The 22,287-nt window shown below is 39.7% G+C and overlaps 1 long non-coding RNA gene across 1 annotated transcript in view; it reads right to left on the reverse strand.

The window, feature by feature from the left end:
- LOC147654646 (uncharacterized) overlaps positions 1-19,973 on the reverse strand; it is an 837,032-nt gene extending 817,059 nt beyond the window's left edge. The window contains exon 1 of the long non-coding RNA XR_015282794.1: positions 19,764-19,973. This is a non-coding gene — a long non-coding RNA (uncharacterized LOC147654646). The remainder of the gene's footprint in view (positions 1-19,763) is intronic.
- Between the last annotated feature and the right edge of the window lie 2,314 nt (positions 19,974-22,287).

Raw genomic sequence — 22,287 nt, forward strand, 5'->3', positions numbered from 1 at the left:
GCAAAGCTTACCAATAATTTGTACTGATCAGAAGATCAATGAGATTTAGTGTTTATGTTCTGAATGAACAAGTAAGGGTTGAGTGGCCTCTTGGGGGTTCCCTTCTTGTCATTGGCTGCAACAGCTCAGAGTCCTCAAAGTTCAAACTGTAATTAATTGATGTAATGTTAATTTTAGGATATAAAAATGTGAACACTTTTTTTTTTTTATTATAGTCAAAAACTTGTGAAAGTTGAATCAGGATGCTGTGTCATGAACTGAATTTTATCCTCATGGTTTTTAGCTGTACTAATATGAGCAAACCCTGGCTAATGGTCTCTGTTAGCAGCCGTGTGCTCTAACACAGCAGTGTGGTTGTGTAGCAATCTTTCTTATGGGCTTTCTTTCCCCCTTGGGGTGACCTCTTTCCTGTCTCATTGAGGTAAATTATCCAAGATTCTTGACCTGATCTGATGGAGGTGGGAGACTGAATGGCAGTTTTAAAATCACTAGGCTCCACATGAACATTGTCTAGCACATATTGCACCTTTAAAAAAATGAAATAAAATAAATGCTTCCCCTGCACCCAAAATTCAGCTATGGCTGTAGTAGCATCTTTGGTCATAGAGGCATTTCATGCAATCTGTTGAATTAAAGAGATTTTTCCCTCACTCCTCATATCTAATTTTTATGTATACAACACTGAACTTGCTGAAAAAAACCTTAAAGCAGTAAGGCAATAAGAATAAATTGCTGAGAGCTCCAGTGAGAAATGTGTCATGTGAAATCATGGAGGAAAGAGCCAGCAGCTGTTACTGTGTTCCTGAGAGAAATAACCCCTTCACAGTGAAACACAAGGATAAGACAGAGGAAAACATATTTTAGCTTTCCTAAGCTCTAGCACTTGATGTAAAGCCAGTTCTGATTTAGAGGGGGTAAAAGAAGGGTATTGGTTTTCTGGTAAGAAATGCTAATTACTTGTCATATTTGTTGGTGATTGTAGTCCTGTAAATTGGTCAGTGTATATAATTTTTTTCCACTACATTACAAGATTAATTTGGATTTTGGCATATTTGCAAATAATCATTATGTTTATTTTTGATGCACATCAGATACATGTATCTTAATGTTTGTACTTTTAAAAGAAATCATACATCAGCTCCAATTCCTAGTCTAGGAGTGATACAAGGACATTCTTATCTCTAAGTTTTTGTGCTCAAGACTAGTTAAGAAAGCCAAAACAAATTCACAGTTTAAAATAGCATATTTTTAAGATTTAGGGGTTTGTCAAGAGTTGACAAGTTATTTTTGCCCCACATGAATGACACTAGGTGCAGAATAGTTATGGTAAATTTGGGAAGTTATTGCTCAGAATCCCATATCTCCTAAATTCTAATCAATTCAGGATCTGGATGTGTGGATTTTATTAATATTCCTGAACTGAGTCATATAGACATGAGTTATTTGAGGTGGCATTGCAATTTTTCCTCAGCTACTCAATAATTGCTCTGGAAAAACTGTTCAAATTCTCTTCTTGCTGCTGGAGGAAGCTGGGATATAAACCCACTTTGCTTACTTTGCAGTTATTTAAATTTATCACTTTGGAGAGTTATTTTTTTTCAGAATCATGTCCTCAAATTGCTAGAATCTCATCTCTGGAGGAACTTTTATCATTGTTTCATCTGCAAAGGAAGGAGTAGTGTAAAGGATTCTTCTGGTTCCAGGCTGCATTTTAAGATTCCGATAGCAAGTGGTCTGAGTGGAGCAGGGTTGTCTCAGACACTGCAACCAGAATTCACAGCTTACCTATCGAGGGCTCTCTGCATTCAGTATTTCTGAGTCTTTCCCTGTCTGTGCCATTTGTTGTGCTGTTTTCAAGTGCCTAACTGTTCCCCATAGCCTGTAATTGCAAGGTCAGTCTAAGGTGAAGCTGTGCCTTGTTTAGGAAAAGACATGAACAGTCTGTTTAGGCCATATGTTGTTGCCTTGTCCTTTTCTTGAAGCCTTTGGGTAGCTCAGGATTTTATGTACAATGACAAGGAGCACCAAAATCTTTCAGAGTATACAACTGAGGCCAGCTTAGCTCCAGTATGCTTGGCAGCTTTGTGGGGTCTCTGCTTGAGTCTAAGATGGGTAGAGAAAGAAAGTTGTTCTGATACTTGATTTTGAGAGTTAGGTACTACAAATTCCCTGTTTTTTCTTTCTATCTTCTGCATTTTTATTGCAGAGAACAAAGCCCACCAGGTACCTATTTTTCCCATTTTTTTTCAAAACCATATTTCCCACATCCATGGGCATGGCTCCTCTGTATCAGCCAGTTTCCAGTGTCTGGAGGACATTTTCTTCAGATAATTTTGTTGGAGTTTTTTTTAAGAACTGAGACTTTCTTTGCCATGATTGCAAAAATAAGGAAAGGGTCAAACAATGTAAGGATGCTTCTTTGACAAGCAGTTTGCTTGGAGCCTTCCTTTATGTTCAGTCTAGGTGTTTGCTTAGCTATTAATTTGGTAAGAAGCACATAAGGACAGAGATCTATTATTTCCTTGCTGAAAAAAAAAGCACAGGCTGCAGCTTTGTTTTAAAACAGATTATGGTTGCTAAGTAACAGTCCCCTAAATTGAGTGTCTTCCCTGAAAACTAATCCCAAAGTCTTAAAAAGTAAGAAATGAAAGACACGATAAATCTTACTCTGTCCATGTGATTAACAGACATTCTGAGTTAAACCTTGGTCCCGCTCTTGTTGGTGGAGAAACTTTTTTTTCTGCACTGATTCTCATCCAGAGAAGAGAAATTTGTAGAATAACACACTTATTTGATTAACTTTGTTCTTATAATGAACTAATTACTAGATTTTTCCACATTGCTTCGACCTTCTCACATCTGCTGGGGTATTTTTTGTTTGTTTTTTTGAGGCAAATAAAGAAATACTTAAATATAGGAATGAAACTGGACATTGTCTTTAATTCAAAAGGAAGAATGTTTCAGATGCAGCTAATAATGGCTGCTTCCATCAGTGCATGTGTTTTGTTTCCCCGTGGATTATGTTAATTGGGTGTGGCACAGCTCTGCTTTCCTTGCAATGCTCACAAAAAGATGGGAAAACACATTAGGTTTTAGGTTGAGGACTAGAATGACATCCTTCTCCTTCACAGTCAGTGCTTTATAGTGTAAGTCACACCACCTCTTGATCAAGTCAATAAATCTCCTGCAGTGCAGAGACACCCCAGGTAACATCTGAGACAGTACCAGGGACAGAAGTGAAATAGGCATGGAAGTGGGCTCTGCACCTGAGTACCGAGCTCTGCCAGAGGAGGTTTATTTGCTGAAGAGAAGTGCTGCACTAACACTTTTGGACCAAGGTTAGTGCACCTGGCTGTTGCTGTGCAAAGTAAATAAATGAGCATGGTCAGGCACTTGCTTAGATGTTTAAGCCCTCTCCACTCATACTGTAGACATGCCTTCCAGTAATTGTATACGTGAACTTTTTTATGTTGTATGCTTTCTATCTATTTCTTACTCATTTGAAGATTTCAAACCGTTGGGAACTTACAGAAATTGTCAAATACTATTGCAGTTAATACTGCTTTTATGTTTGCCAAATTTAGGAACCTTGTAAACTGACTTAGAATGTGAATTTCTCATTAAAATATAGAAAGCCACTTTTTCAGGTCTTGTCGAGTAAACTTCTCTGTTTTACAAATGTTTTTGTAAGAGTAGTACTGATTATTTTATGTCTTTGCAATTAACTAGACAATACAGTAAAGTGAAATTTCAAGTATATTATTTCCCATCACTTGGTACTTCAGGTGTCTGGACCTAAGCACTGCAGGGTTTGTTTTTTTGCCTTTGACATTGAGTGTCCCTGCCCAGGGGAGTTTGAACTTTAATGTTCCTTCCAACTAAAGCAGTTGTATGACTCTGTGACAGAGCTTTTGTGTTGGGCTTCCACATTGTTCGTCCTGTCCTTGCTGTGATGTGCTTTTGGTGGTGATGGGCTTTTGTGCACTCACCTTGAAATGCTCTGAACTTAGGTCTCAGGCTGAGCACTGGCTGGTTGGAGCACGTGAACAGGAAGTATGTGCAGAGTTGTGTTCTCAGCTGAACATCTCTTGGCTCTTCTCTGGCTGACAAAAACACAGGAATAGGTGACCAAAGTTTTAGGAGAAGAATGCCCATTTACCTCCCCCACCAAAAAAGAAAAAAAAAAGTATCCAGAACATTACCAGACTCAGGGAAAATGGGAAGCTCAGGAAACTTCCCTGTAGAACAGGGACTATTAAGTTATTCTTCTTCTTGTCCCTTCAGATTTAAGTCACTGAGGATAGTTTTGTTCTTGTTTGTCTAAATGTAATCTCTTTGCAAACAGCTTGATTTTTAAAATGAGAAAAAAACTCATCCTGTAAAACCAGATCCTTTCTGTCTTCTCCTCAGTAAAAAGAGTGAACTGAAAAAATCCTGGCCATTAACTGTAACTTGTGTTGTTTCTTCACAGAGGAATTTTGTATGCTTGTGTTGAGGTCTATTTAAAGCATTTTCATTAATTGTGTCCACTTAAGCAAGTGATGCAGATTGTTTGTAGCAGTAAGTAGCTCCCTCATTACTTACCACTCCATGAATCTCTGTCAACTAATGTATTTAACTGCCAGATATATTCTATTCTCATTCATCAAAAATATCCTCAAATCATTGATTAAAAATATTGATGAGAATTAGACCAAAAATGATCTTTGAAGAACCTCACTGTTTAGTTGTCCAGTTCATTGATGTTTTGCCAGTCACTTCATTTTCACATGTGCTGGTGAAGTAAGTTTTTGAGACCCTCAGTACAGGTAAAATGTTGCTACTTGTGTATACTGTTATTTTTAAAACAGTAAGATTTTAAAATCAAGATGTCATATAGTACTAAGCAATTTTATTTTTTTTAATCTAAGTGTTTTATCAACAGAAATGGTATTACTAAACTCGTATCTGTCAGAAAAGGTTAGTGATTCAATTGGGAAGACCTAGTTACCATGGAACTTGTTGACTGAAATAGTTTTATCTTTTAACATCTATTTTTTTTTGTTGATAGTCTCTATTTTTGAATTATCTATTTAGATATCATAGAAGTCATATAAGCACCGCCTTCCCAATTTTTTTTAGAAATTTTTTAGACTTCTAACAATGAAACCAATTTTTATATATTTGTAATCATGTACAAATCACCTTATATTTCCAGGAGATTTATCAATAGTTAACAACATTTTGGAAAGCCCTGTATCTTCTAGAAAATAGTAGATTCTACTGTCATTATATTTACATTCTCATTATTTATATATTTATATATATTTATATAAATGTATTTGTGGCCTTCCATCAGTCCTTTCAAAGCAATTTTAATATTATTAATAACAATAATTGTTATTTAAATATCACAATCATAGTCATGAAACATTACCTTTTACAAGTTCTTGCTGTATTCTATCCACATGCTGCCTGAAGGAAATAAACACAACATAATAACTATTTTTCAAACCAGCCACTAAATTTTAAAGTCAATTTTTAACTCTTTTGTCAGTGGAACTCAGTATTGGATTATCTCTGTTGCTGTTGCATATGCTCACTAAACAAATTGTGTGCTTCTTTAAAAATCTAAGTGTAAACTGTTTACCAGAATTACGTTCAATATAAGAATATTTTTGCCCAATACTCCACAACATGGGCAGCCATTAAAGAAAGATTTTATCTGTTTTTCTGGTGATAGTTGCTACTTGAAAGGAGTGGATGACCTGCATCCTGTTTGGGTTTGTGTGCTGTAGTTCTTAAATTCCACATTATCTGCTAAAAGGTGAATGTAGACACAGTGGTGTTCTGTGTCACTAGTAAACTTGAATTTCATTGTCTTAATCTTACAATCCATTCCACTGGGTTTCAGTTATATTTCAAATACTTAAGGATTTTTTTCCTCTATATATGAATATCTTCAATTTGTGTCACCTGTTACTTAGGGAACTAGTGTTTATTGTTGGGCAATTTGTATTTTTTTTAAAGTATGTAATTTGAAAAGTTCAGTGGATTGGATTTATGTTATTGTGAGACTAGCTTACACAGCACAGTGTTTGTGCCAATTATTCTGTTGAATGAAAAACCTTTCGAGCTACCCAGTCAAGTTGATGACTTTGGAGGGTGAGATTTGAAAAAGATGTGGCCAACTGAAGCATGAATCTCCCTCTATTACAAGAGACTTCGCAGTACTTCTCAACTCAACCCCCCAGTGCCATTTTAGCTCACCCACAGCTAGCCTTACAGATTTAGCAAATTCTTTCTTCTTGAGGAAAAAAGGGCATTTGTGACATAGCATTCCAGATATCCCCCTCCAACATCCTGTGGTCTTCCAGGATCAGGGCAACACGGGTTAATAAGGTGTCAGAGGCCACCAAAGGAAGCTTCTGCCAGAGGGACTACTCATTATCACCTTTTTCAGTACTGGAATGAAGAAAACTGTCCTGGCTGTTCAGCTGCTCTGGAGCCTTCTCTTCCCTAGCAGCCTTTCGTGACCTTGTGGTAGTTCAGGGTATTTGGAGCTGGACAGTAGCTCAGTTCTGTCCTCTGGCTGCTTTTTCCTCTCCTTAGATGACTCATTCTGCATATTGATGTACCTTAGGTCCATCAAAGAAGATAAACCATCAGTCAGACAGCTTGCAAATTGACATTGCAACTTGGTACATTAGTGAAATGCATAACTTTAATATGGATATTCAGTCTTTGGCAGGTGACAATTGCAATGATGTCTACATTGTCACCAAAATATGAACATTAGAACACCTTGACCAATTTTAAAAATTATTGAAGTAATAAATACCTTCATTATATTTTTTCAAACTCATTTCTCACAAATGAATGATTTGTCTTTAGAAGTAAAATTGCATTGCACTTATTTCTGCATGAATTCAACAATTACCCTGAGAAGGTATAATTTTATAAGATTGACAAGAACAAAAAAGTTTACAAGAATAAAATAGTCCATCAGATACAAATTATATTGTATTCTGTTACCTTAGACTTGCAATCTAGATATCTGGTGAATTTAAAACAAAATGCTAAGTAATTTCAGTTGGGCTTTTCCCATTATCTCCTCAGATTTTTCCTTTCTTTTCTACTGTCACTTAGTTTTAAACATGCACTTTTTTTGTCTTGATCAAAGCCATAAAGATCACTGTTTTTATTTGAAAAGAACTAGTACAACATGAATCTCTCCTCTCTTTTTACGGTATGTTTATTTGTGATATACTGTAATAATTTACAAAGATGCTTGTACTTCCCTGTACTCATGAGAATAAAACTGGCTAAACAGAAATCCCTGGTAAGGTGAGAAATAACTTTCTTTCAATTAATTTAACTGCAGTGTTGACATGAAACATTAGTACAAAGAAATTTGTGTTTTATAGATCACATTCTGCTATTATGCTAATTATAAAACATTTTCATAGGTCATCAAATTTATGAGGAAAAGAATTGATCAGGTTATGGAATCTATACAGAAAACTAAGGATATTTAAAGTATTCTTCATAGACCCCTGAAAATAACAAGTGCCTTATTAAGAAGAAGTCCTGTTGCTAGGAGACAGTAACCGCAGTGTCAGAATAAAATGTTTTTATTTCATATAAGAAATGCTGGTTAACACACCTAGGTAGATAATGAGCAAGGATAGCTAGGTGATGTAAAAGACTGGGTGAGATACTTAGTTTGTGAGATATGAAGCCAATAAAAAGTGCAGGTCTCTAAAGGCTGCCTTGGAGTAGTGTTCCCAAGAACAGACAAGTGACCAAGACCTGTTTGAAGCTTGACTGATTTCATATTGTATCAAAACATACCAGGACATCTGTGACAAATTATGCTTGATTGCCATAAGTGGCTGACACAATGGCTCCTGCCCTTGCAAATAAGGGAATGTGGGTGAACAGCATGAAAATGCTTTCAGACATTTACTTGTGTTCCATGTTAGTGTCCCTCCATTTACTTTGGTCATTCTTTTGTGAAAAACTTTGCTGGCAGAATTTTTCATAGAAGCAGTAAATGTTTAATACATGTAAGTAAGTATTTGTGGAAATAGCTTTTGAGGGGAGGAAGGAGGGTTTCTTTCAAATATAAAATTATCCTACTATGTTTAACTTTTCAGCTAACAGGAAAAAACCCAACAAACCAAATAAGTAAATTTTTGAACTTGCTCAGAATCAGACTATATATCTGATTTTTGAGCTAAATGAAAACATAAGAATTTTAAACTACTCTTGGTTAATTTGCACAGGGTGGGGGGAAACAACAAAATTCAAAGGTAATTAATTTGAAAAATTTATTCCCCTACAAAGTCAGCCATTCAACCTGAGGTGTATTTTCAACCTATTCCTCGGAGGAGATAGGAGCAGCTGGAGAGGGGGGCATGTTTTGCAGATAGTCACATCATCTTGAGACAAGTTCTAGTTTGACTGTATTCTTACCTGACAGCTATACTGATCATGTCCTGCACTTTGTCTCTGGACATGCTAGCAGCAGAAACTGAGGAAAATACCTGTTGTTCAGTGAATCCTTTGGAAACATTTCTTATGCTTTCAGTATGCTTCAGATAATTCCTCAGAATGGATTCTTGCTATGGTGATATTACACTATGTAATAATATTATATGTCAAAATTCCAGCTTTCAACCTAATTTAAATGAATCTCTAGAGTTGTTTATAGGCCTGGCAGTAGCAGACAACTGCACCAGATAAGAAAATGCCCTTAATTTTTATACATGTTCCTAGATAAGCTCTTGTCTATCTAGAAATCCATAAGGGTTCCCAATCCTTCATAAAATTCACGTACATATACAATTCATACTGGAACAAGGAAATACTTATTCATTGTAAATTCAGCTGTTTTCTTAAATAGGTCTGAAATTATGCCATGATACTATTGCCTTGGCCTGTTCCCATTAAGGCTTATCTCATGTACAGTTACCTTTTCAGTCCTCATTGTAAAGAATACATAGCTATTTCCTATCTGAGTCTGATTTTCTGACCCTCCTTTGCTTATGTGCTTTCTTCTCTTTTCAGATACTCCCTTGCAAATCTCCATGTTTTCTTCTATGTTCCAATTGCTGCAATGTGAGGAATGTCTCAGGGTTTCTATTTGCAGACTGTTTTCATGGTGACATAGCTTCTGCTCAGACCTTTCTGCTGTGGCTGTATGTTCCTGAAGCCATCAGTTCAGGTTCATGTCCTCCTTTAGATACTTCCAAAACTAGATGGGAGGATTTGTTCTTTCCATTGTTTCAGATAGCCTTAAATATGAGTGTAGTTATGACCCTTCACAGGTGCTCTTGATGGCTGAATTGGGGCTGGTTAGGGGTATTTAAAAAACATCCATCCATTCCTAGCTGTTCCAGGGCAAGAATGGGCATGGGGGGATTTATGTTTTCTCTAATGTGTACAGGTTTTTCAATCAGTACTAATGCTATATTGTACTGAATGAGCAGTTGAACTTGGTGAATAATTTAAGTCAAGTTTGGGAAATATATCTGGTGCATCAAACAGTATGTTTTTATTTCAGTAAGGTTTTAAAAAAATCTGTGTTGATTCTGCCTTTCAACAAAAACGTAGGTACATAATGCAAGAACAAGAATGGATTGACTAGGAGACCAGAGGACACTACATTTATGTGGAATAGATAAGCAATGAAAACATAGTTTGAAAAGAAATAATTAATTAAAAAAGCAGATGTGCTGATTTTTGCAAGATGGCTTTTTTCATATAATTGCAAGATGGTTTCATTATTATAATTAACAATTGGCATATTAATTATTATAATCAATAATATTTTTATTAAAATTTGATATTTGCTGTTGCTTCATCTATATATATGATTACAAAAAATACAATGACCCAAATGTGTTGTTTTATGATTCTCTTTTCTGCTAAGATCAAGTTCACTTTGTATTGTAGTGCCTGTTTTTACAAGGTACCGCTGCCAAATGACATTGCAATCTTAATTATGTTCTTTTAATCTAGTTCTGCATTTTTAATTTCAAAGTCAGAAAAAGTCATAATTAAGGTTGCCTGTACAGTTTTAACTTAGCTTTTGTGTGTATGTCCATCCTGATAAGAGTGTTTAATTACACAGGCATGGCCATTTTTTTACCCAGTCTGTGAGCACCCCCGGTCCTGTATGCATGTGAAGCTATTGAAAACTTTTCCTGTTACATGCTCTTAGGTCTCACTTATTGCTGGCTAGCCAAGCCAGCTATAGCAAGTCTTATTATGGAGAGACAACTATTAATTCCATTGTGTCTCTCCAGTGGTGTTTATCACTGTTGTTTCATGTGTCTTTCAAATAGATGTCTTTTCGTATGAGGGAGGTTGGTACTCTTATCTTTCTAAAAGGAGAAATAGAGATAAATTATTGTCATTGAAGTTTGCTAATTCTGAGCATCCAATTTGAATTGTCTACAACTTGGTTTTTGGGTCAACTACAATACTACTAAATCCACCAACTTCTGCACAATTCTTCCTTTGGACAGCTTCTCCTTGGCTGGAGTCAGCAAGGAGGACACAGAGAAGCAAGGTCTCTGCTCTGTGACATGTACTTGAGATACCCAGAACTGCAACTACTGGGGAAACGTAAACCCGATATGAACTTTTGTTATTCTGAACTTTGAATTCTCTCCTGAAAACATAGAGTGTACACCTTCTGAAGGTGACAGATAACCACCTTTCCAATGGGAGGAAGAATTACTTTTCTTCTATCCAGTATACTATGGGTTACAATTTCCACCTAGGCTGAGACATGAGTTTCTATTTTTGTTCTTTCTAAGATTTTGCAAATGTATGTGATGTATCAGGGCTATATCAGCAGATTATGTTGGAGATGGAACATTTTACTAAGTCCTATTATAATGGTTACATTTTTATGGATAAGTGTGGGGTTTTTGTTAGAGTTTGTTTTGATGAGTTGAAATTAAACTAATTTGAGAGTGGTAGGGGATGACATGTGGGTCTTTCACTTAAAAATCAGAACATTCATGTGGTGACATTAGTATTTCACTGTATTGTGGCTCTGGAACAAAATATCTGACCAATGCACTTGACTGAATCTCCCCTTGCCCTGTCTTCTCCAACACCATAGAAGAGTTCAGTTTCAAGTCCAAATACCCCAGTATGGACAGAAGAAAAGCAATATGAAGCTGAAATAAAACAGTGAAACTTCAGATGGTTTTACTAAAGCCCCTAACATGTGAAAACATATTTTTATGATTTGACCTTTTGGTGATCATTTGGTTGTCTCCTGTTTTAACTTGCTTAAATCAGTGCAACAAAACTGAGAAGGGGGAAAGTTGCTGAATGTTTGTTTTCCTTATAATGAAATTATTTAAATATCCTCAATAAGAGCCATAATATTTTTGGTATTGCTTTTCTTTGTGTACATGCTCATACTAATTCTTTCCACTTTAATCAGGAATATTAGCATAAGACCATGATAGCTGTGAACAAGTTTATAAATAAAAAAATGGTTTTGTTTGAAATGCAATTTTGGACTAACAGGTCCTTGAGCCTCATTTTAAAGATTGGTTTTTTGTTTTTTTTTTTAATTTAGCCAAATTAAAGATTTATAATTTAAATTATGAAAAATGAAAGAGCGTGCAACATTAGCAAGAGGTTAACCAGAAGCAAGGAATAAAGAAAATGTGTATTGGTATTCCTGAGTTAGGGCTTTTTTAGGAATTTTCATTGATCTTATAGATGGGAAGCTTTTGCAGCTCAGTCAGGACAAAAGCAAAAGCTTGTGTGTACCTGGAAAGGAGGAACAGCTCCAGCACAGGGTGGGAAGCTGCTATGGTCAAGTGACCTAAGGTTCTTGAGGGACCATGAGCTTGAATAAAAGCAGAGATTAAAAATTCAACACACTTGTGTATCTGGTAGCAGTTAGGACTTAGAATTATGCAGGGAAGGAAACATGAAAGGAAGTACTAAGTGTTGACCAATTTTAAAAAATGTGGTCTATGAACTTTGAGTAAAGCCTTCTGCAGCTTTGGTGACTATAAACTTTAGTCTGGGTTGAATTGTCAAAAGAACAGGTTTCCATGGGATAGACAGTATGCTTGATCACCTTTTCCTTGTATTATATCTGTGAGCCTGCCTGCAAAGGAGAAAAACAACAGAAAAACCCAGTTTTCATACTGCAGAACTCCAAAAATGTCTGAATCAGAAGAATATTAGCAAAAAATCCTGTAGATTGAGAGTTAATTTTTAGGTTTTTGTGTAGCTTAGTCCGGTATCTTGACATCACGTCCCAGTGAAACAGTAGCCAAGTATCCAATTTCTCTAGCTTTACTCATATTGGCCTTATCATTTAAAGGATACTTCAGAAGACATACCAGTGAAAAAATGCAGTGTTTTCAGTAGATTGTTTACTGGGCATGATGTGATGCTGACAATTAGGCTGACAGTTTCTGTACTCAGGCTGGTTTGTGTGCTACCAGATTGGTACACATAGCATGGTTGTTTCTACCAATCTGTATCTGCAGTTTTGTGCCTGCAATTACTATACTGGACAAGGAATAAGTTGTGATTATAATATATGTGATGTGGGAGGTCTTGAAATAAGCTCTCTTCTCAGTGATTGGCAGGAGAACCTGAATGGCTTTGGCACAGAGAGCTGACGTGTATTTCTGAATTGGTTTCACCTTTATTTCAGAGAAACCAGAAGGGTGGTAATTTCATAATTTCTTAAAAGTGTTATCAAGATCTATTTGAATTTGGAAGAGAATCCAACTGAATGCTTTGCATCAGTAAACTTCATAGGGCTCTATTAATTTGTCATGCTCTGTTGTAGTTGATAGCCTGAAATGTATCTTTTCCCATCTTTTATTTGTGATCCTCCCCCCACCCCCAGCTTCTCTTTTTCCTAATTGTTTACCTGGCGTCAGGTTACCATGGCTACTGAAGTTTCTCTCCTCAGCCCCACGGCGAGAGGCCGGATAGAGTAAAGAGAGGACCCCGCTGGCATTTCCAGCTGCTTGAAGTTTCTTTAGCCCAGGAAAGCACGGGCTTGGGAGAAGAGAACCCTTCTTTCCAACACGGAAGTTTGTAACTCTGTTTTTCCTGTCCCAGAATGCCTCTGAGCTATGGAAGCTGAGAGGCCAGGCTTACCTTGCCTTCCCTTTCTTTCCCCCCTGGGTTGCCAGGAAACCAAGCCCCCCCTCTCTCCTCCGCTGCCCCTCTGTGGAGAATACTCCTACACCTTTGTGGGCATTTGAAGAAGTTGGTGTCTGTTATTTCTTATCTTGGTGTGTGTAACCTTGATTTGTAGAAAGTTTGTAAGATGTACTAACTGAGAAAAATAATTGGTTCTCTCTCTGATGTTCCCTCCCTCCGAGAAACCCTGTTAAAAGAGACCCCCCAGACCCCAAATCCTTTGTCTCTCGTCCCTTGGATTCCCCTTCACAGAAATAAACTGTGGAATGCAAACCAGAGAGAGAGTCCCCCCCTGATTTCTTTACTCGCTCTATAGACTTGAATTCTTGAAGAAAATCAGTGAATCTCACAAACATATGCTGGCTCAAAACTCGAGTGAAGAGAAACCTCATCACTGAGCTAGCCGGGTCACACTCGAGAAGATCGAGTCAGGTGGCGCCCAGAACGTGGGGCTGGCCTGTCCCTCAATAAAGGGGACAGAAGAACCACGGAAGGTGAGATTCTGACCACCGCTGGGACGACATCTACCCCAGAAGTGTCTCTTCGCTGTTCTAAGTGGAAGACGTGTTGGGGAGAAAAGCAAGAACCCCTGTGCACCGAGGGGCTGCTTTTGAGAGCGAGACAACGGCAGGAGCATTCAGAAGACTGAATTCCCCAAAGGGGGGAAGTGGTGAAGAGGGAGTGGGTGAGAGAAGAGTCCCATCCCAGGTGAAACTTCTGGATGCAGAGCAGTTTGGAGCCGTTGGTGAAATAGCTGCAACGGACAGGTGAGATCACAAGATGGGTGCAAGACTGTCTGTAGCACAAAGGGGGATTTTTAATCAAGTGATTGGCATTTTGCAAATTGGAGAGAAACCGTTTTCTAAGAAAAAGGTGAAAAAATTAGTGAATTGGATTTTTTTAAATTTTCCTCAAGTGTCTCCTGCAGATATAACTTCTGTTTCCTTTTGGAACAGAGTGGGGACAAAATTGACTGAATCTGTGAATGCTGGAGATAGTTCAGCAGAGAAAGTAATCCATTTGTTTGTTTTGATTAGACTAACCCTTATTGAAAAAGAAGAAAAAAGGTTATCCAATCCTAACCCTGATAACCCTGTTTCTTTACCTCAACCCTGTTACCCTAAGCTGGGGGAGTCCTCTCAGCACCCCTGTTCCAGTAGCTCTGGCCAAGCTGTTGGAAACCTTTCCCTAAAACCCATCCCAGCTCCCTCTCCTACCCCTCTTTACCCTCAATATTCCTCTCCTTTTATTCCTGGTGGTCTTTTGGGTACACAAAATGGAGGAGACCACATGGTGAGTCTCCCCCCAAGTGTTACACAAAGGGCCCAGGAACTTCAAAATGGTGGTGAGCACATGGTCGACCCCCAAGTTGCTTCTTCTTCCCACAATCCCTTTGTTTCCCCTCCCCCCTTCAACCCTTTCCTCCCCCAAGACCTCCCCCCTCCTGGTCCTCCAGACCCTCCCTCCTCTGCCTCAGCCCCACCCCTCAGGGGTGTCTCCCTCCCAAGGCACCCCGCCCCTGACCCCTCCTACCCCCCCTGCAACCCCGCCTGCCCTCTCTCTGCTGCTGGCTCCCAGGTCACTCCCTCCAGCTCACACAGAGTGGGGAAGGGAGGGGGTGAAGGGACAAACCAGGAACAGAGACCTGCCTTCTTTGCAGCACCTGTAACTTATGGGAGGGGAGGAACATTACCAGAATGGAATGCAATGTCATTTCGATTGAAAATGGAATTATGCAAAGCAGCAAAGGAGTTTGGAAAGGAAAGCCAATTTTTTAAAAGTCTTTTAAAGGCAACCCTCTCCTCCAACCAATTGGTCCCCCATGATTTGAAGGATTTGTTTTCCTGCCTTCTATCCCCAGGAGAATATTTGCTCTGGGAAGGGGCTTGGAAAAGATTGTTGAAAACCCTTTTGGGAGAATTACTGAGCAGTGATTTTGAGGCTTTAGATGAAAGGGGTAAAATAATTACCATGAATCACTTATGTGGCGAAGGTGATTGGAGTGAACCTATTAACCAGGCCCAAAATTTGCCAAAAGGAGTTAGAGAGAAAATAAAGAAAGCTGCAGAGAAAGCATTTTTCAGTATTCCTCTTTCTGAATCTGTTGTTCCCTATGCTCAAGTTAAACAGCGTTCTGATGAAAGATTTGTAGATTTTGTGAATAGATTAAAGGTACAGATTGAAAGACAAGTGCAGAATACCACCCTGCACTCTGACTTGCTGTTGGAAATGGCTCGAGTGAATGCGAACGAAGCCTGCAAAGCACTGATTCGGGTGCTGCCGAAGGATCCACCACCGACCTTGACAACTTTAATCGAGATGTGTACGGATGTAATCAGCACTTCAATGCCAAGGACTGAGGATTCCCAGAGAACCCCAGGAAGGATTGCAGCCACAACTGTACCTACTCTGCCATCACCAGCCAAGCCGAAGGGACCGTTCACCTGTCATCGGTGTGGACAGCCAGGACATTTTGCAAAGTTCTGCCAAGTGCTATATCCTAACAAGCAAGGGCAGGGAAACTGGGAAAAGGGAGGGGGTCCTCAGAACCAAAAAAACTAGATACCCAGCGCGAGTCTATTCCGCGCAGAGACACAAGTGGAATAGAAGTCACAGGGGGAGGGAAAATTGAATGTGATAACACTCTTAAATGTCACATTTCTCACAGGTCTGACTTCTGCCACCGAAATAACACCAAGGGTTATGAAGATTGGAAGCCAAAATTACCTCTCAAATTGTTTACTGTGAAAGATCATTTTTTTAGGTCTCGCCACTGGACGGTTGTTTCCGTTGACCCACTGAGGGAAAAACTGACCCCTGACCTGAATTGTAAGTTTCTTGTTATTGGGGACACAAAAAACACACCCCCAGAGATTGAAATTTCTCCTGTCACTCTTTCAGCTGACTTAGATGCACTCATCCTTTTGGCACGGTGCATCAACCCACCATTCTACCTGGCACAAGGGCAGGTAATTGCTCAAGCTATTCCCATTCCATCAGGGATCCCAGTAGACGATGTAGCACCTCAGATCTACTGGGCTCAAGCAGTGGGAGAAAACAAACCCATCATCTCATGCCATTTGAAGAAAGGTAGGGAAGGCATGGGAATGACAGGCATGATAGACACAGGAGCAGATGTGACTGTCATCCCTGAAAGGAGATGGCCACCACAATGGGAACTGCAACCGATGGTTAGCCACATCCAAGGTATAGGGGGAGCCCAATTGGCCAAGATATCAAAGGAACCCATTCAGATTAGAGGACCTGATGGGCAAATAGCATCTATTCGCCCCATTGTCACTGATTTCCAGGTTCCCCTGTGGGGAAGAGATGTCATGTCCCAGTGGGGAGTCCGCATTGAAATTCCGAAAACACCTCAGGATTTTTGATTGCGGCCACTGAGAAGCGCCAGACCCAAAAACTAGAATGGACCACAGATTCCCCAATTTGGATACCCCAGTGGCCGCTGAGTAAAGACAAATTAAAGGCGCTAAATGAGTTAGTAGATGAGCAATTGGCCCAAGGCAATATTGAACCTACTTTTAGCCCTTGGAACTCCCCAGTGTTTGTCATTAAAAAGCCAGGGAAAGACAAGTGGAGATTAGTTCATGATCTGAGAGAAATTAACAAAGTCATTGTAGACATGGGACCTCTTCAGCCAGGAATGCCTTCCCCTGCCATGCTTCCTCAAGATTGGGAATTGGCTGTGATTGACATCAAAGATTGCTTTTTCAAAATTCCTCTAGACCCTATAGATGCCCCCAGGTTTGCTTTTTCTGTGCCTTCCCTCAACAGAGAAGCCCCAATGAGAAGGTTTCATTGGAAATCCCTTCCCCAAGGGATGAAAAATTCACCTGTGATTTGCCAATGGTATGTTGCCACCTTGTTATCCCCTGTGCGAGCTGAGGTGGGGGAAGCCATTATCCTGCATTATATGGATGATGTGCTAGTGTGTGCCCCCCAGGAAAAATTGCTCCAGTCCACACTGGACCGGGTGATCGAAGTTTTAACAACTGCAGGACTCACCCTTCAGGAAGAAAAAGTACAAAAGATGCCTCCTTGGAAATACCTAGGTCTGGAAATCACAGCAAAAACAATTGTTCCTCAAAAATTGGCTTTTAACAGCAATCCCAAAACCTTAGCCGACTTGCACTCTCTGTGTGGAACACTGAATTGGGTTAGGCCTTGGCTAGGCATTGCCACTGATGACCTAGCCCCTCTTTTCAATTTATTGAAAGGGGGAGATGAGCTGAGTGCTCCAAGGACACTGACTCCAGAAGCCAGGGATGCTTTAGAGAAGGTAAGCAGTATGATGGAAAAGAGACAGGCACATAGATGCCATCCAGAGCTGCCTTTCAAATTTATTGTAATGGGGAAATTGCCACACCTTCAGGGGTTGATTTTTCAGTGGGACAAGGACCAGAAAGACCATTTGATAATAATTGAGTGGGTCTTTCTCAGTCACCATCGGTCCAAAAATATTACAAGGCCACAGGAATTGATGGCCCAGCTAGTTGGAAAGGCCAGGCTGAGAATCAGAGAACTTGCTGGCTGTGATTTTTCATGTATACATTTGCCCCTAAGCCTCTCTGAGGAAGAAACCTCCTCAGTGAAGATGACCAGGGAAATGTTTGAGCACCTCTTGAGGAATCAAGAGACCCTGCAAATTGCTCTGGAGAATTTTACTGGGCAGATTTCAGTTCATGCCCCTGCACACAAATTGTTTAATTCAAAATTTAATTTGGTACCAAAAGATAAGAGGAGTCAGAAGCCCCTTGAAGCTTTGACTGTTTTTACTGATGCTTCTGGAGCATCCCGAAGGTCAGTAATGACCTGGAAAGATCCTCAGACGCAGCAGTGGGAATCAGATGTTGATTATGTGGAAGGATCCCCTCAAATTGCTGAGTTAGCAGCAGTGGTTAGAGCATTTGAGAGATTTTCAGAACCATTCAATTTGGTCACTGATTCAGCCTATGTAGCAGGAGTGGTTTCCAGAGCAGAAAATGCAGTCCTCAAGGAGATCTCAAACAGAACTTTGTTTGAATTGCTTTCAAAATTGATTTATGCAGTGTCCCATCGAGAACATCCTTACTTTGTTATGCATACCCGGTCGCACATGGAATTACCTGGTTTCATAGCAGAAGGGAATGACAGAGCTGATTCCCTGGCTGCTGCCCCTGTTGGGCTGGCCAGACTTCCTGACCTGTTTCAACAAGCAAAATTAAGCCATGAAATGTTTCATCAGAATGTACCAGGCCTGATTCAACAGTTTAATCTGAAACGAGATCAAGCCAAAGCCATTGTGGCCACATGTCCCCACTGTCAGCACTCAGCTCTGCCATCCCTGGGTGCTGGAGTCAATCCAAGGGGACTTGAAAGCTGTGATGTATGGCAAACTGATGTAACACACATTCCTGAATTTGGACAGGTAAAATATGTACATGTATCTATTGATACCTTCTCGGGAGCAATTTTTGCCTCAGCCCATGCAGGAGAAAAAGGTGTGCACGCCACAAAGCACCTATTGCAAGCTTTTTCTGTACTAGGAATTCCTAAAGAAATTAAAACAGATAATGGACCAGCATATATTTCCAAAGTGTTTAAGGAATTTTTGCAGGAATGGGGAGTGAGACACAAGACAGGAATCCCACACTCTCCAACAGGTCAAGCAATAGTAGAGAGAGCACACCAGTCACTCAAAAGAGTTTTGAAAAATCAGTGGAAAGACAAAGTAAAGTTAACACCACAGGAAAGATTATGCAAAGCCCTGTTCACTCTCAATTTTTTAAATTGTTCTATGGAAGATCAAAACCCCCCTGTGGTTAAGCATTTCTCCCCTCATGGCAAACACAAGCTCAAGGAACATCCACTAGTGCTGATGAGAGACCCTGAGAGTGGAAAAATTGAAGGTCCCTACAAATTAGTGACATGGGGAAGAGGATATGCTTGTGTATCAACACCCCTGGGTTTGCGGTGGGTCCCACAGAGGTGGGTAAAACCGTACATTGAAAAACACCCCACAAGACCCCCCGATATTTCAGTGGCAGAAGTTCAAAGATCAAACAGGTATTTGGGTGGAGAAGGAAATCCAGATTCTCCATTCTACCCTGACTTTCCACTGTTGAATCTGTTTATTGATGAATTCAGCTAATGTTGTTTGTTCCTTGTTAACCTGTATTTTAGGAAGAAACCATCCCCAGCATGATAGTTTTGTGAACATTTTCTTAGGAAGGGGATTTTCAGGATGGCTGTCTTCTGTTTTCCGGACTGTTTTAGGGTTTTTTGCAATTGTTGTTGTTGTTTTGATTATGTTTTCTGTTTTGCGACGTTTGTGTGTTACCACTACCACCAAGTTAATTTCTCCTGCACCTCAGATAAATGCTGTGGAATTCCCAAATCCCAATACACCCCAAACCCCTTCCCCTTGGTTTGAAGAAGTAAAACCAAGTTCCCTTCCTTCTTTTGGAAAAAATTAGGGGGAGATGTTGTAGTTGATAGCCTGAAATGTATCTTTTCCCATCTTTTATTTGTGATCCTCCCCCCACCCCCAGCTTCTCTTTTTCCTAATTGTTTACCTGGCGTCAGGTTACCATGGCTACTGAAGTTTCTCTCCTCAGCCCCACGGCGAGAGGCCGGATAGAGTAAAGAGAGGACCCCGCTGGCATTTCCAGCTGCTTGAAGTTTCTTTAGCCCAGGAAAGCACGGGCTTGGGAGAAGAGAACCCTTCTTTCCAACACGGAAGTTTGTAACTCTGTTTTTCCTGTCCCAGAATGCCTCTGAGCTATGGAAGCTGAGAGGCCAGGCTTACCTTGCCTTCCCTTTCTTTCCCCCCTGGGTTGCCAGGAAACCAAGCCCCCCCTCTCTCCTCCGCTGCCCCTCTGTGGAGAATACTCCTACACCTTTGTGGGCATTTGAAGAAGTTGGTGTCTGTTATTTCTTATCTTGGTGTGTGTAACCTTGATTTGTAGAAAGTTTGTAAGATGTACTAACTGAGAAAAATAATTGGTTCTCTCTCTGATGTTCCCTCCCTCCGAGAAACCCTGTTAAAAGAGACCCCCCAGACCCCAAATCCTTTGTCTCTCGTCCCTTGGATTCCCCTTCACAGAAATAAACTGTGGAATGCAAACCAGAGAGAGAGTCCCCCCCTGATTTCTTTACTCGCTCTATAGACTTGAATTCTTGAAGAAAATCAGTGAATCTCACAAACATATGCTGGCTCAAAACTCGAGTGAAGAGAAACCTCATCACTGAGCTAGCCGGGTCACACTCGAGAAGATCGAGTCAATGCTCGACAGGAAGAAAAGCAAATTGCAGGAAGTGCATGTGTAGTGCTCTTAGCACAGTTTTGGATTTAGCTGAACCTTACTCTTCATTTCACTGGCTTGCATGGCATTAAAAAGACAAGAAAGGTCAGTCAAATGGCAACTTCAAACAGGTTCTTAAATTCCAAGGATGCCTCTTGAATTTGGCCAGGCTGGTGAATCCTTAGTTAACTGTCACAGTATGCTAGTAGACAAGCACTCTAGATGTAAATTGTGTTCTTTTGATTTTCAAATAACTTGTAGTGATATAGAAAAATTCCCAAGTTCCCACCACAATAAAACAAAATTGATTTTGTGAATTTGTTACTTAAAGTTTTTAACAGGTTCTAAAAGAGAGAGGCTTTGATTTGTGTAAAGCTGTTTATGGTTCTGTTTAAGATTTGACCTCTCCCCTGATGCGATTAAAAGTGGCAATATAATTAATACTTCTTTCTGACACTAGGGCCAGCAGGTCAGTACTTGCCAAAGAAGGAAAGATGCTATTTCTAGGAGCCAAATAGGAGCCCTACTTTTTGAAGTTCTGCTTGTACCAAATGGGATTTCAGTTTGGTAGATAAGGGAGCTGTAAGCAAAATCTCAAAAGTGCAGAAATTAAGGATTTTTTGAACTACTTACCATTGACCTACAAGTTTCTTTAACCCCTGTGGACCTCCTGCATAGACCTGTAGCCAGTTTGGCATATATATATTCACTATATATATTCTTCACATGAACAGTGAAGAAAATTGTAGTAAGGCTGGCAAGCTTCCAGAGTTAGCAAACCATTGTAGAAGCACCTTCACTCTTTGAAGAGCAAACAGTAAAGAAAAAAGGAGTGTTCCTCACATGTCCACAGATGGAAATTAGCCCTGATCATTTATGGATGGCTGTTAGTAGAATAGTGGCATGAATTAGAAATACCAATGAAATGCTATTCAGGTGATTTAATCAAAGACATCAAGGCCAACTAGTTCCAGAAAGAAAGTGAAAAGGAGCAGCTCCAGAGATGACTGCTGATTTCACTTGTTTCAATTAATACACTTCAGCGCCCTTGAAATGCCTCCAATTGATGAATGCAATAGTAATGACTACTGAATCCATCAAAAATAAAGGTGTTTATTGTGGGTGACTTTTGAATTTAGAACAACCAGAAGAGAAGGTTAAGCCATTGGGATAATTTGAGACACCTCACCAATGCAGTAGATAGTACTCTCATTTCTTGGGTAAAACGTGCCTGTGTGCACTGAGTAAGAGGATATGGAGTGTATGGGCAGCACCTACAGAGGTCACAAAACCCGTCATGTAGTAGAGGGTTTTCTTTGTGTTCCTAAGAGATAGTTATAGATTAGTTCACTTTCCAGGCTAGACATATTTGCAACTGTGGGTGTGCTTGGCCACTGAGAGAAACTCTTCTGTCCTGTCAATACAGGTTGATTTTATCTAGGTACTGCTCCATGAGTATAACATTTCTTCTCCCAAGACAAAAAGCCAAGCTACTCCCTGGAAATATTTTTTGGATTCTATTGACCAGCATTTTCCTCTGCATTGTAACAACTGAAGCAACTAAATAGACTGATCCTGACCAGATTAGGTAGTGCCCTTTAAAAATTCTTGATGAATAGGCTTAATTTTTTGTTGTGCAGTAGATTTATAAGTTTTAATGCCTGTGAACACCTGTGGATAGATCCAACTGTGGATGCAAAACATATCTTAAAGCTGATATCCTAGAATTCCAGATAATGAATCAATAGCAGTTTTACTGCTGACTTCAACTGGAGTATAAATAAATATATAATGA

Source organism: Cyanistes caeruleus, chromosome 2 (genome assembly GCF_971803275.1).
Source record: "Cyanistes caeruleus chromosome 2, bCyaCae1.hap1.1, whole genome shotgun sequence".
NCBI classification, from domain to species: domain Eukaryota; kingdom Metazoa; phylum Chordata; class Aves; order Passeriformes; family Paridae; genus Cyanistes; species Cyanistes caeruleus.